Below are 15,602 nucleotides of genomic sequence, written 5' to 3'. Positions count from 1 at the left end.
CCCCCCACATTCTGAAATTGCATTTTTGTCCCCCCCAGTTTCATCATTGTAATGTGATACAGAAAGCGACAACGGTGTGCTTTAGGACTAGGCTGGCTCGACCTGCACGGGAGAGTTGAGCATAGTTCAGTGTGTATGTGTTGCAAACCAAAACAAGCAGAAAGTGGATACTATTTAGTTGACTGATGTAGTTGGCAAGGTAACTGCTGTTTAACTTAACTGAAAAAAATAAACGAGTGTTTATTCGCAGTGCTGAGCTATTATTTTAACTGACATGTAACTTTAGTTAATGTTTCATCCCCTCTTGACTGAGGTGAATGAATAAGCTACGCTAGCTAGTAGCTACCACAGCCAGGTCAGCTCTAGCCTCTAGTTATCTGTCAGATAGTAATAATAGCCAGCTCATATCGCTATCTAACAGCTGTTGTTTGCATGGACATGTTTTGTAGCCTTTGTTTTGTCCTGTTACAGAAGTAAATCAACTTGGCTAGCTTTCGCCAGTTGATTTATCATTCGAGAGAGACCTGGCCAAATGTTGACTAATGTTAGCTATTATTTTTGCCTCAATCACACTAGACCTGAATCAGATGATGAAACCATTGGCCAAATGATTGAAGATTTATATTCTGATGATTTTTCAGTGAAATGTGAGTTGTATTAGTCAGTATGGTTATGTAACGTTATTGACCTGTCACTTTCCCTAGCTAATTCCTTACTTTTCACACTGACACAGTAATAAACAGCTCTAACATTACAGGCTTCACTGTCATGGTGCACAGTAGACTTCTGTATACCAATTTCTTCATCCCTCTCCCACCCGCACCCACTGGACTTCTTCATCCCTCTCCCACCCGCACCCACTGGACTTCTTCATCCCTCTCCCACCCGCACCCACTGGACTTCTTCATCCCTCTCCCACCCGCACCCACTGGATTTCTTCATCCCTCTCCCACCCGCACCCACTGGACTTCTTCCCACCCGCACCCACTGGATCCCTCTCCCACCCGCACCCACTGGATTTCTTCATCCCTCTCCCACCCGCACCCACTGGACTTCTTCATCCCTCTCCCACCCGCACCCACTGGACTTCTTCATCCCTCTCCCACCCGCACCCACTGGATTTCTTCATCCATCTCCCACCCGCACCCACTGGACTTCTTCATCCCTCTCCCACCCGCACCCACTGGATTTCTTCATCCCTCTCCCACCCGCACCCACTGGACTTCTTCATCCCTCTCCCACCCGCACCCACTGGACTTCTGTCCGCCTCCCACCAGCTACCGCAAGAACTGTTCCCAAACCCAACCGCAGATGTTTTAGGTGTATGTGACGCAACTCATTTGCCAGCCATGGTGCCAGCAAATTTGCACCCTATAGGCAACATCAAATGTGCAAAAATAACTTAAGAAATAGGTTAGCTTACCAGAGATTTTCACATGGCCCTTACATTGTATTACTGGGCTATATCAGCCAATATGCTAGATGTAGTTTGAAGAGAGCAGAGCTGGAGAGACTTCTTATAGCTTACCATTTAGGAGTGGGAAGATTTTCAGACGGAGAAATATGGGTGATCAATATTTAGGCCTGTTTCTAGGCAATGTAGTAAACTATAGCCTAATCATAGGCCTATTTAGGAAGTACATTTCCTTGGAAAGATAATGGCCACGTGCTTCTCCGCCCATGCATAGACTCAGTGGAGTCTGCCGAGGGGAGGATTGCTCATAATAATGGCTGGAACGATGCAATTAGAGCAAATAGAAACCATCAAAACCAATAGAAACCATGTGTTTAATGTATTTGATACCATTCCACTTATTTTGCTTCAGTCATTACCACAAGCCCGACCTCCCCAATTAAGATGCCACCAACCTCCTGTGCATAGGATATAGTCTACTCTATTTAATTGAGACCAGATGTGCACCTGATCTGGCAAGTATGGCTGCTGAACTGGAAGCAGCAAGAATGATGACTGCAACACTTGCTACGTTTTGCATAGGCCTATAGGATATAGCCTACCTTTTAGGAGGACGATTTGCAGGCAGAGATTAATCAATACTTATTGAAAATGTTAGTAGCCTAAGCTATGTGCGCATTGTGCCATTTTCTTTTTTATTGATGATTACATATTTTGATTGTACTTCGACTCGCTTTGGTTGGATGCCCTCCACTTCTTTCCATTGTCAATATTTATTTACAGACACTGTAGTAAACTACAGTCTAATCATATTTAAGTTAATTTCATATTCAAGTTAACTGCCACGTGATTCACCACCCATGTAGGCAGCCTACTCTATTTCAATGGGACCACACATACTAGGCACACTTGAACTCGCACGTCAAACTAGGAGAGGTACTGAGAATGAAGCAGTGAATTCTGAGTGTGTGAATAATGTGAAAAATATGTGCTTTTAATACAATAGGTAGGCTAATGCATACAAAGCAGAAAGAGGACCGTCTCCAAATAACCTATGGGGTAACAAAAAATCATCCCAAAGTCTTCTGTCTGACCGACAGCACCTGCCCACAGCATGAAAAATGACTACCGCGCTGCAATGATCTCTGTCGGGACCCACAGCCCTTTAGTGCATTCAGTACACAACACTATGCTCATCATGTCTTAGGACCAGATGGTGACAGGATCAGATGATGTCCCTGCAGGGTCAGACAGCCAGGGAAGACCAGTCTACGGAGCTCAGGTGAATTTTGCAGTATATTAACAATATCAGTGACTGATACAAAGCTCCATTTTGAAATGATGGGTAGACCTACAGTAGCCACAGGACAGCAGCTTAAATCTACAGTCTGGGATCTGGGAATAATGGTAATTTCAATTATTGAACCATAGATTCTATTCTTGGATAATATAATGTATAAATGTACATAAAGGTAATTCTTTGTCATGTTTCATTTTAGGAGGATCAGATGGTGACAGGGGTCTCAGCAGGTTCAGGCAGCCAGGGTGTTACGCGGAGTGGAACAGGGGAACTCAAGAGCAGACTCAGACAAGGAGACTGGGATGAAGAAACCAAGGTATTTATTGAAACACAGGGGGGAGATGGAGTGCAGGTCAAGGGAAGCTCGGGCGGGTTGCTGGAAACCAGGTATGGAGGCTGGAGCGAGAGGAGTTGAGACAGGGTAAGCAGGTCCGGAGGGGAATCCAAGGGCATAGTAGAGTGGGGAATCCAGGACAGAAAAGCAGGATGACGCGACGTGGGATTGGAGACAGGACCAGAGTCAGAGCGGGCAGAACTGTAGCGGAGAGGAAAACAGCGTCAGACAAGGAAAACAGACACAACTGGATGACAGGATCTGAATAGTAACAAACGGCTAGGCATTTAGACTGACTGAGCAGAGATTATGATCTGGCAGCGTGAAAGTGGCAGGGCTGAGTGTTTGTAGAGGTCTTGATTATGGAACAGGTTGCAGCTGGTGGGGATCTGCTCTGACTACAGCACATCTGTCCCCACCCACACAATCATACACACACAAAGAGAGAGAGACGGAGAGAGAGAGAGTACTGGAGGAGTGGCAGCAGGTCAAGGAGACACAGGATGAGCAGTAGAGGGCATTGCAGGAGCAGATGTGAAACAGGGAAGACCAATCTATGACAGAGGTGAGGTGAATTTTTGAAGATACAACACTTTATTCTGTCTTAGCAGCAAACACTGGACAAGCCAGATGCTATTTTAAGACAGTATGACAAACCTCCAAAGTCGATTTACAAACTGTATCAACGGTTGATAGAGGCTTTTCCTGATGACACAAAAATGGTAGAAGCTATTGATGATGGTGAATGGAGTCAGATAGGTTTGAATGCTCTATCATGTTCATATAATCTCAGACATAAATTACTTTTTAAATGACACTCTAAGACCATCCATAGAACATACTACATGCCAGTGAAACTGAATTACAGCGCCTTCGGAAAGTATTCAGACCCCTTGACTTTTTCCACGTTTTGTTACGTTACAGCCTTATTCTAAAATTGATTAAATATGTTTTCCCCCTCATCAATCTACACACAATACTCCATAATGAGAAAGCAAAAACAGGTTTGTAGACATTTTTGATAATTTGAAAAAAGTAAATAAATGAAATATGACATTTACATAAATATTCAGACCCTTTACTCAGTTTGTTGAAGCATCTTTGGCAGCGATTACAGAATCAAGTATTGTTTGGTATGACACTACAAGCTTGGCACACCTATATTTTCGGGAGTTTCTCCCATTCTTCTTTGCAGATCCTCTCAAGCTCTGTCAGGCCAGCGTTGCTTCACAGCTATTTTCAGGTCTCTCCAGAGATGCTAAATTGGGTTCAAGTCCAGGATATGGCTGGGCCACTCAAGGACATTCAGAGACTTGTACTGAAGCCACTCTTGCATTGTCTTGGCTGCGTGCTTAGGGTCGTTGTCATGTTGGTAAGTCACCATCTAATCCTCCTAAAATGAGGCATGACAAAGAATGTTGAGAACTTTAGAGCTGGTTTTCATTGGGGATCTTTCTGTACTTTGCTCCGTTCATCTTTGCCTCGATCCTGACTAGTCTCCGAGTCCCTGCCGCTGAAAAACATCCCCACAGCATGATGCTGCCACCACCATGCTTCACAGTAGGGATGGTGCCAGGTTTCCTCCAGATATGACGCTTGACATTCAGACCAAAGAGTTCAGTCTTGGTTTCATCAAACCAGAGAATCTGGTTTCTCATGGTCTGAGAGTCTTTTAGGTGCCTCCTGGCGAACTCCAACCGGGCTGTCATGTGCCTTTTACTGAGGAGTGGCTTCAGTCTGGCCACTCTACCATAAAGTCCTGATTGGTGGAGTACTGCAGAGATGGTTGTCCTTCTGGAAGGTTCTCCCATCTCCACAGAGGAACTCTGGTGCTCTGTCAGAGTGACCATCGGGTTCTTGGTCACCTCCCTGACCAAGGCCTTCTCCCCCTGATTGGTCAGATTGGCCAGGAGGCCAGCTCTAGGAAGAGTCTTGGTGGTGAAACTTCTTCCATTTCAGATTCATGGAGGCCACTGTGTTCTTGGCGACCTTCAACGGTGCAGAAATGTTTTGGTACCCTTCCCCAAATCTGTGCCTCGACACAATCCTGTCTCATGGCTCAACGGACAATTCCTTCAATCTCATGGCTTGGTTTTTGCTCTGACATGCACTGTCAACTGTGGGACCTTATACGGACAGGTGTGTGCCTTTCCAAATCACGTCCAATCAATTACCACAGTTGGACCTCAATCAAGTTGTAGAAACATCTCAAGGATGATCAATGGAAACAGGATGCACCTGAGTTTAATTTCGAGTCTCATAGCAAAGGGTCTGAATACTTCTGTAAATAAGGTATTTCTGTTATTTATTTGTTCTAAAAACATGTTTTTGCTTTGCCATTACGGGTATTGTGTGTAGATTGCTGAGATAAAAATGATATTTAATCAATTTTAGAATAAGGCTGTAACATAACGAAATGTGGAAAAAGTCAAGGGGTATGAATACTTTCCGAAGGCACTGTACATGCACTCAGAAATGTAATGTTCTATATGTTCTTTATCTCAGCATGTCTACAGATTCTCCCTTCTCCCTGTTTTTGTTTGCTTGGAAATGTTGATACTGGAGACTGTTATCAGAAGAAACTGTGTAACCAAGCATTTATAGCCACTAAGAAATGCATTGCCATTAATTGAAAGGTTGGTTTATCCTACAATTGCCAATGGCAAGTTATACATCTCTAGATTTGATTTATTGTAAGATTAAGGGTATACTGGGCAACCTTCATAAATTCTGGATGCCTTATATGGAATACAGTACAACTAAAGGAGTCTGTATTGAAAACATGCCCACGTCAGGGGAGATACCTATTTAGGCAATCCCTAGCTACTGGGCTGTTCAATCATGGTCCTGGGGGGAAATCCTGTGTGTTGTCACTCTGACTTTGGCCTAGGATTTGCTGTTTCTGTGTGTTAATGTATATTTGTGGTGTTTTTGTTTTTTGTTGTTGGATTTTTTTGTTTCCAAACCTTTCCCTTGGTAATTAAACAAATTAGGTGTGAACTGGGAAGGAAATTGTGTTGGGAGTGAGCAGATTTATAGACTAGACTGGTGGGGGTCGGGAGTGCAGGAGGCTCAGGCTGGCTGGTCGGTCTGGCTGAAATTTGATATAGAGGATGTCTTAATAAAGACAATCAAAAGTCTATTGGTTAACACAATATGTATTATTGAATTGCCTAGGATATAGTTCAGTCTTATTAATCACAAACAAATGTAATAATGATCTCTTACTTACCTTGATGATTGTGGGCATTTTTGCTTTATTTTGTTCTAAATAAAGACGGCATGTTGGATCGTGTAAAAATGCAAGAAATGAGCTTTAGATGCCTAAAATAATTCTGGGGGAGGACCCAGAGACCCCCTGCCAAGTTATGACCCATACCCCACTTCTAAAACTAAAGTGGAAGAAAACGAAGTAATTTCTTTCCTCTAAACGTGTTTTGTTTAGTCAAGGATAAATGCAAGAACTGTGATCCTGCAGGCCTCACGCTTAACCTCCTGAAGTGTGAGTGGGCGAAACAGGAGACAAAGTACCTGGGTTACCAGCTGGGTAAGGGTGAAGTTCGGCCTCAGGTGGAGAAAGTGGAGTCCATCAGGAATAGCCCTCAACCCAGAACCAAGACACAGGTGAAGTCCTTCCTAGGTCTGGCAGGGTGGTACCGGAGATTCATTCCACAGTTTTCGACCATCGCTGTCCCTCTGACCAACCTCACTTCGAAGGGGGCCAGCAACCCTGTGAAGTGGACTGAGGAGTGTGAAGAAGCCTTCATGACACTGAAAAAACGACTGTGCTCATTCCCTGTTCTCCAGACCCCTGATTGGTCATTCTTTAAAAGTAACTTCCTCACCATTTTAAATAAGCATGCTTCGTTCAAAAAATGTAGAACTAAGAACAGATATAGCCCTTGGTTCACTCCAGACCTGACTGCCCTCGACCAGCACAAAAACATCCTGTGGCGGACTGCAATAGCATCCCCGCGATATGCAACTGTTCATGGAAGTCAGGAACCAATACACGCAGTCAGTCAGGAAAGCAAAGGCCAGCTTCTTCAGGCAGAAATTTGCATCCTGTAGCTCTAACTCCAAAAAGGTATGGGACACTGTAAAGTCCATGGAGAACAAGAGCACCTCCTCCCAGCTGCCCACTGCACTGAGGCTAGGTAACACAGTCACCACCAAATCCATGATTATCGAAAACTTCAACAAGCATTTCTCAACGGCTGGCCATGCCTTCCTCCTGGCTACTCCAACCTCGGCCAACCCCCCCCCCCCCCCCCCCACGCAGCTACTCGCCCAAGCCTCTCCAGGATCTCATTTACCCAAATCCAGATAGCAGATGTTCTGAAAGAGCTGCAAAACCTGGACCCGTACAAATCAGCTGGGCTTGACAATCTGGACCCTCTATTTCTGAAACTATCCGCCGCCATTGTCGCAACCCCTATTACCAGCCTGTTCGACCTCTCTTTCATATCGTCTGAGATCCCCAAGGATTGGAAAGCTGCCGCAGTCATCCCCCTCTTCAAAGGGGGAGACACCCTGGACCCAAACTGTTACAGACCTATATCCATCCTGCCCTGCCTATCTAAGGTCTTCGAAAGCCAAGTCAACAAACAGGTCACTGACCATCTCGAATCCCACCGTACCTTCTCCGCTGTGCAATCTGGCTTCCGAGCCGGTCACGGGTGCACCTCAGCCACGCTCAAGGTACTAAACGATATCATAACCGCCATCGATAAAAGACTGTACTGTGCAGTCGTCTTCATCGACCTGGCCAAGGCTTTCGACTCTGTCAATTTTTTTTCTCCCCTTTATTTAACTAGGCAAGTCAGTTAAGAACAAATTCTTATTTTCAATGACGGCCTAGGAACAGTGGGTTAACTGCCTGTACAGGGGCAGAATGACAGATTTCACCATATTCTTATCGGCAGACTCAGTAGCCTCGGTTTTTCTAATGACTGCCTTGCCTGGTTCACCAACTACTTTGCAGACAGAGTTCAGTGTGTCAAATCGGAGGGCATGTTGTCCGGTCCTCTGGCAGTCTCTATGGGGGTGCCACAGGGTTCAATTCTCGCGCCAACTCTTTTCTCTGTATTTATCAATGATGTTGCTCTTGCTGCGGGCGATTCCCTGATCCACCTCTACGCAGACGACACCATTCTGTATACTTCCGGCCCTTCCTCGGACACTGTGCTATCTAACCTCCAAACGAGTTTCAATGCCATACAACACTCCTTCTGTGGCCTCCAACTGCTCTTAAACGCTAGTAAAACCAAATGCATGCTTTTCAACTGTTCGCTGCCTGCACCCGCACACCCGACTAGCATCACCACCCTGGATGGTTCCGACCTAGAATATGTGGACATCTATAAGTACCTAGGTGTCTGGCTAGACTGTAAACTCTCCTTCCAGACTCATGTCAAACATCTCCAATCTAAAATCAAATCTAGAGTCGGCTTTCTATTCCACAACAAAGCCTCCTTCACTCACGCCGCCAAACTTTCCCTAGTAAAACTGACTTTCCTACCGATCCTCGACTTCGGCGATGTCATCTACAAAATAGCTTCCAATACTCTACTCAGCAAACTGGATGCGGTTTATCACAGTGCCATCCGTTTTGTTACTAAAGCACCTTATACCACCCACCACTGCGACCTGTATGCTCTAGTCGGCTGGCCCTCGCTACATATTCGTCGCCAGACCCACTGGCTCCAGGTCATCTACAAGTCCATGCTAGGTAAAGCTCCGCCTTATCTCAGTTCACTGGTCACAATGGCAACACCCACCCGTAGCACGCGCGGAACGAATTGCAAAAATCGCTGAAGTTGGAGACTTTTATCTCCCTCACCAACTTCAAACATCTGCTATCTGAGCAGCTAACCGATCGCTGCAGCTGTACAAAGTCTATCGGTAAATAGCCCACCCAATTTTACCTACCTCATCCTCATACTGTTTATATTTATTTACTTTTCTGCTCTTTTGCACACCAGTATCTCTACCTGTACATGACCATCTGATCATGTATCACTCCAGTGTTAATCTGCAAAATTGTAATTATTCGCCTACCTCCTCATGCCTTTTGCACACAATGTATATAGACTCTCTTTTTTTCTACTGTGTTATTGACTTGTTAATTGTTTACTCCATGTGTAACTGTTCACACTGCTATGCTTTATCTTGGCCAGGTCGCAGTTGTAAATGAGAACTTGTTCTCAACTAGCCTACCTGGTTGAATAAAGGTGAAAAAAATAAAAATAATAATAATAATTTTTGACTCAAGTTGAAGGCCGACCGGGGTACTGCAGACTGCCATTAACAACTAAATTATCCTTATAATAATCAGGTCAAGGACATTCATCTAGTGTATTAGAAGCAATTATTGATGATGATTGTCTCAGAATTAATTTTTTTTACACGAAGATTGACCGTGAAGATTGACATTTTTCCATTCACTATAATGAGAAATAATAAGTACTGGGTCGGCATTGAACTCCTATGGCTTCAATATGAGGGGGCAGTAGTTCTCCCCTGGCGAGGACATAACCTTGATTGGTAAAGAAGAGAGTTTGCGTTATTGAGGAGCAAGCTCGCACAATGCCAACCTTACTATATTTTACCTGAAGAAGGCACTGTTTACCACAAACCACTGTTCTCAGTCCTAAGCAAGTCAACACGTGTTGTGCTGTAAAGTGGTTTGGTTTCAACGAGCCATTTGGGTCCCTTCAATTAAATATAGGTAAGCATGTAGAAGTTGTTCTAACAGCCTTGCCTAAAAAGGACCCAAATACAACTATAAAGCAATGCGAGATGGAGTGAAAGGTTGCCAGAGGTATAACTTTACTCCCCACCAGCTACTTGTCTGAGCAAGACCATGCAAACCTTAACCTTGTGGGAGATTTTTCCATTTAGTCTTTGAAAAACATATGTATAGACTATAGGTTGTAATGTTGTAAGTCATCTGTGTCACACATTCCTACAGAGGCAGACTGGCCATAGGGCAAATGCCAGATGGGCTGGTCCATCTGTAGCACAGTGGTCCTGTCTAAGTTGATGTTTATGCACATATGTATCATTATTTGGCTAATAATAGGGCCTCTGGAAAAAAAATGGGCAGGTGTGCATCCCAATATGAAAACTTCTGAAATGAATATGTTTTTTTAAGTTAATGAATAGGCCTATGCTTGTGAGGTTCTATTAATTGAGTTGTTTGGACTATAATTAGAGAATTCAGTTCAACTGGTTAGCTTCTTTAACCAGGTTATTCCCTGGTTATTTCCCAGCAATGGGGATAACACTCTATTGTCTGATTTGCATGCCCAGATGCTGCTGCCAGATTCACTGGGAAGACCACATTCTTTGAACATAGAGAGGACTGAAAAACCACTTCACCATCTATAAGCAGGTCAACTTATGAAATAAATACATGCCACAAAAGTACACACCAAGGGCATATTTCACAGATTAATCCCACTCCTGGACAAAAAAATCAAGCTCATTGAAAGTGCTTTCAGTGCAGGACTAGGATGATTTTAGTAGACGTCAACTAGTAGGACATACATGTTTAAGTCATGTTCCATCCTACAATTTCCATCCTCTACAGTAGACAATCGAACATCATCAGATCATCTTCGAAATGATTATTGATTGTCAAATAAAGATCCCAATCAGTCCCTCCACTGCAGTTGCTCCTCCTCATTGTCTTGCTGATTACTTGAATGTCTCTTAGAAAACGAAGGGGAAAGGGATTCACAAGGAAATAAAGCAGCCTGTTTAAGTGAGTTCTCGGGGCAGTACAAGGTGTACCAGTATAAAAACTGCAGTTGTAGGTTGCTCCTTCACACTACTGGACATAATGAGGACCCTGCTACTTACAACCACGCTGCTGGGGCTGCTCTGTAGCACTCAAGGTGAGCAAACATAATAAATAGAGACTGGTTTATAAATACGTTTCTTTGAAATCAAATAGGAAATATCACTGCAATGATAGGTGCAAGTCTTGGTTGAGGTGTGCTTTAAAAATCTATATTTCTGGTCCAGGGTAAAATGATTGATATGTAGCCTATAATACATTATGTTGTTGACCTATGTTAGTTAGGTGAAAAGTTTAATGTTATAACAGTGAAGGATCTTCAGTAACTTAGTAAAGGAATTAAAATGCTCATACTCCTCTTCACAGACTTACAACAAACTTTCTCATAAACAATTATTTGATGAGCTAAAAATCAAATCAAATCCAAATCAAATCAAGGAACGCGAAATGCTCCACACTTTAAGAATCCTATCATCACTTCTGCTCTAAATGTCAATTTCTCCACAGTGCTCACACTCAGGTGTTACACCTGCTGACTACAAGCAAGAGACAGAATGTCCACCATCGAGCATGTACTGCAGAACTGTGGTGACTGGTAAATATTCAATTTTTATTCTTTCATTCATGTCTTTCAATCTCTATCAATAATGTGTATGTATTATGAATCAACTGAGTGCAATAATCATCTGTAAATTGCTGAAACGTTTTCTTCTTCCTTATTTTCCTTCACAGCGGACACAGTGACTCGTACCTGTGAGGAGATGTGTGCCTCAGGTGTCAACGTCTACTGTTGCCAGGGAGACCTGTGTGAGAACTGACATGATCCACAGAGAGCTATCACCACTGACTAAACACTTTCACCTTCTGTTTAAATACAGTAGAATGTTGTGTGGGAAATACGTTACAATATCGGGATACATTATAACCTTTGAATAACATACATTTACATTTTAGCCATGTAGCAGACACTCTTATCTAACGTACATTTAGTGCATTCATCTTAAGATAGCTAGGTGAGACAACCACATCACAGTCGTAGTAAGTACATTTACCCTAATAAAGAAGTTATCAGCAAGTCAGTGCTATTGTTTGTGATAATCTTAACAAAAACAAAACCTTATGAATCTATCAATATTTTGGGGTACAGCAAGACCTTTGAACGATTCATCTGCTTCTGCTGTCCCTCTATGGTTTGAGTTAATGCCATTAAACTATGGTATTCACAGATGTGGAGGTTTTACAGCAATGAGGATTTCCAATGCCTGAGCTGTGATGCTGGTGTGTCACTTTTATAAATTAATACTAAGAGGCGCCCCAGCCAGGCAGCTAGTGTAGCCTCTCCTAATCTCCTCTCTCTCCTGATGCTCCTGAGTGGGTCATGCTGGCTCATGGCCTCCTGCTGGGATGTGGGTCGCCAGACAGTGACAATGCCTGCCTGTTGTAGCCGTATGCATCTGGGCAGGCAGGATTACCTAAATCCCTCCGATGACGGGGAGTTGTGGAGAACCTGTACGACTCACCTGGCAACTCAACTCCACTCTCCCTCCCTCTGAAAAAAGTATGCTTGATCATGGTGTAGTTTGCTTTGTTTTTGAGAGATTAAGAACGAAGAAAATGGAAGTAAGCGTATGTTTTTGAGGGAGAAAAGAGGAAGACTTCATACATATAAAATCATCTTATTCTGCTTAACTGTAGATAAGGCAAATGTTTAAATGTCGTCTCTCAGCACACGTCAAGACGTCAATTCAACGTCTATTCAACGTCTAACATCTATTCAACAAAATTTCATTGACATGACATGGAAACAATGTTGATTCAGCCAGTGCGTGACCAGTCTGTGGCTGGTCATCTTAATTAAATGGGAAATAATGGTCCTGTCTAGATATGTATTTATCTTCCAGCCATTATTTCCTTTTCCATTAGAGCTCCAACAGTTTGTGTTAAAAATAACCCTGGAGCTTTAGACAGACAACCTTCACTCCTTTACACATCATGTGAAGGGTGTTTCATTCAGTCCTCATAAAGGGGTCAGTATAAAACACACATCCCATGAACAAAAGAGCAAATGTAATCCCAGAAAACCTTGCTTTCTCTGATCTTACAGGGCACTTTTATCAATTTATAGTTGCCCAGAAAAGGCAGAAACTGATTTACAGTTTACAGAAACAGCACTCAAATGGATTAGATATTGTGCATTAAAACAATACATTATGATATGAATGTCACGAATGTCATGTTTGGCATTCAACCAAATTAACGAAATGTTATACAAATGAATTTCTGAATTAAATTATTTGTTTCCTTTTCCCATTGTGATCCAACAACTACATCACATGTAGACAATTAGCGGCCTGGTATACAGCTTTCCATTATTGTTTTAATATCTATTTTGAATCATAAGACACACTGTTATTAAGCAGGCTTTATGATAAACCCATGCAGTTGCCTAATTTACAGTAAAGAACAAAAGTCACCAGAATCAGCATTACTTTCATTTTAACAGGGAAGATATTGAGACCTGCAGACCTCTCAACATGTGCATTCAGAAAGGATTCAGACCCCTTGACTTTTTCCACATTCTGTTATGTTACAGCCTTATTCTAAAATTGATTCAATTAAAATGTTCCTTGTCAGTCTACACACAGTGCCCCATAATGACAAAGTGAAAACAGGTTTTTAGAAATGTTTGCATATGTATTAAAAATAAAAAACAGAAATACTTTATTTACATAAGTATTCAGACCGTTTGCTATGAGTTTTCGAAATTGAACTCAGTGTCACGGTCGTCATAAAGAGGAGAACAAGGCGCAGCGTGGTGAGCGAACATAACTCTTTAATCAAAGAGAGAACACTGAACAGAACCAAACAAAACAACAAAACAACAAAACGAACCGTGACGCAATATGACTAGTGCAAACAGGCAACTAAACATAGAATAACAACCCACAAACTATTCAAGGAATATGGCTACCTAAATATGGTCCCCAATCAGAGACAACGATAAACAGCTGCCTCTGATTGAGAACCAATCTAGGCAACCATAGACATATAAGCACCTAGACTAGATAAAACCCCATAAACATACAAAACCCCCTAGACAATACAAAAACTACACAAACCACACTTGTCACACCCTGACCTAACCAAATAATAAAGAAAACAAAGATAACTAAGGTGACACTCAGCTGCATCCTGTTTCCTTTGATCATCCTTAAGATGTTTCTACAACTTGAGTGGAGTCCACCTGTGGTAAATTCAATTGATTGGACATGATTTGGAAAGGCACACACCTGTCTATATAAGCTCCCACAGTTGACAGTGCATGTCGGAGCATAAACCAAGCTATGAGCTCAGAGACAGGATTGTGTCGAGGGGAAGGGTACCAAAAAATGTCTGCAGCATTGAAGGTCCCTAAGAACACAGTGGCCTCCATCATTCTTAAATGGAAGAAGTTTGGAACCACCAAGACTCCTCCTAGAGCTGGCCGCCCGGCCAAACTGAGCAAATCGGGAAAGAAGGGTCTTGGTCAGGGAGCTGACTAAGAACCCGATTGTCACTCTGACAGAGCTCCAGAGTTCCTCTGTGGAGATGGGAGAACCTTCCAGATGGACAACCATCTCTGCAGCACTCCACCAATAAGGCCTTTATGGTATAGTGACCAGATGGAAGCCACTCCTCAGTAAAAGAAGCATGACAGCCCACTTGGAGTTTGCCAAAAGGCACCTAAAGACTCTCAGACCATGAAAACAAGATTATCTGATCTGATGAAACCAAGATTGAACACTTTGGCCTGAATGCCAAGTGTCACGTCTGGAGGAAGCCTGGCACCATCCCTACGGTGAAGCATGGTGGTGGCAGCATCGTGGCGTTGGGATGTTTTTCAGTGGCAGGGACTGGGAGACCAGTCAGGATCGAGAGAAAGATGAACGGAGCAAAGTACAGAGAGATCCCTGATGAAAACCTGCTCCAGAGCACTCAGAGACCTCAGACTGGGGCAAAGTTTCACCTTCCAACAGGACAACGACCCGAAGCACAAAGACAATACAGGAGTGGCTCCGGGAAAAGTCTGTGAATGTCCTTGAGTGGCCCAGCCAGAGCCTGGACTTGAACCCGATCGAACATCTCTGGAAAGTCAAGAAAATAACTGTGCAGCATCTCTCCCCATCCAACCTGACAGAGCTTGAGAGGATCTGCAGAGAAGAATGTGAGAAACTCCTCAAATACAGGTGTGCCAATCTTGTCGCATCATACCCAAAAAGACCCAACACTGTAATCTCTGCCAAAGGTGCTTCAAGAAAATACTGAGGAAAGGGTCTGAATACTTATGTATATGTGATATTTCTGTTTAACATTTTTTATAAATGTGCAAAGATTTTAAAAAAAACTGTTTTTGTTTTGTCATTATGGCTATTTAATAAATGCTTTGTCATTATAACTATTTCATAAATGCTGTAAGACTGTAACGTAACAAAATGTGGAAACAGTCAAGGGGTCTGAATACTTTCCAAATGCACCGTACACAACATAAATATACACATTAATAAGGGTGGAGAAAATGACTTGGGTAAATAAGCTGTCAGTTGTTAAGGTCCCCTGCTGTGTTGAGTGGTGGGTGTCTGGGAGGGAGAGTGCTTGACCAGGGTGAGAGTGAAGTGAAGATATTGTACAGTGATGTAAGAGTACATACTACAGTCTCGCCTGTCTAGGTCTCTCATCCTATATACTGAATCACAGTAGGGTCTATAACACT

At 43.0% G+C, this 15,602-nt stretch overlaps 1 pseudogene; it reads left to right on the top strand.

Annotated features, from left to right (window-relative positions):
• Positions 1–10,894: 10,894 nt before the first annotated feature.
• Positions 10,895–11,791, top strand: LOC139385478 (short neurotoxin 8-like; annotated as a pseudogene).
• Positions 11,792–15,602: the final 3,811 nt, after the last annotated feature.

This window comes from Oncorhynchus clarkii, chromosome 27, assembly GCF_045791955.1.
Source record: "Oncorhynchus clarkii lewisi isolate Uvic-CL-2024 chromosome 27, UVic_Ocla_1.0, whole genome shotgun sequence".
In the NCBI taxonomy this organism is placed as follows: Eukaryota; Metazoa; Chordata; class Actinopteri; order Salmoniformes; family Salmonidae; genus Oncorhynchus; species Oncorhynchus clarkii.
Note: the sequence above shows the minus strand (reverse complement) of the source record. Positions and strands in the feature narration are given on the sequence as shown.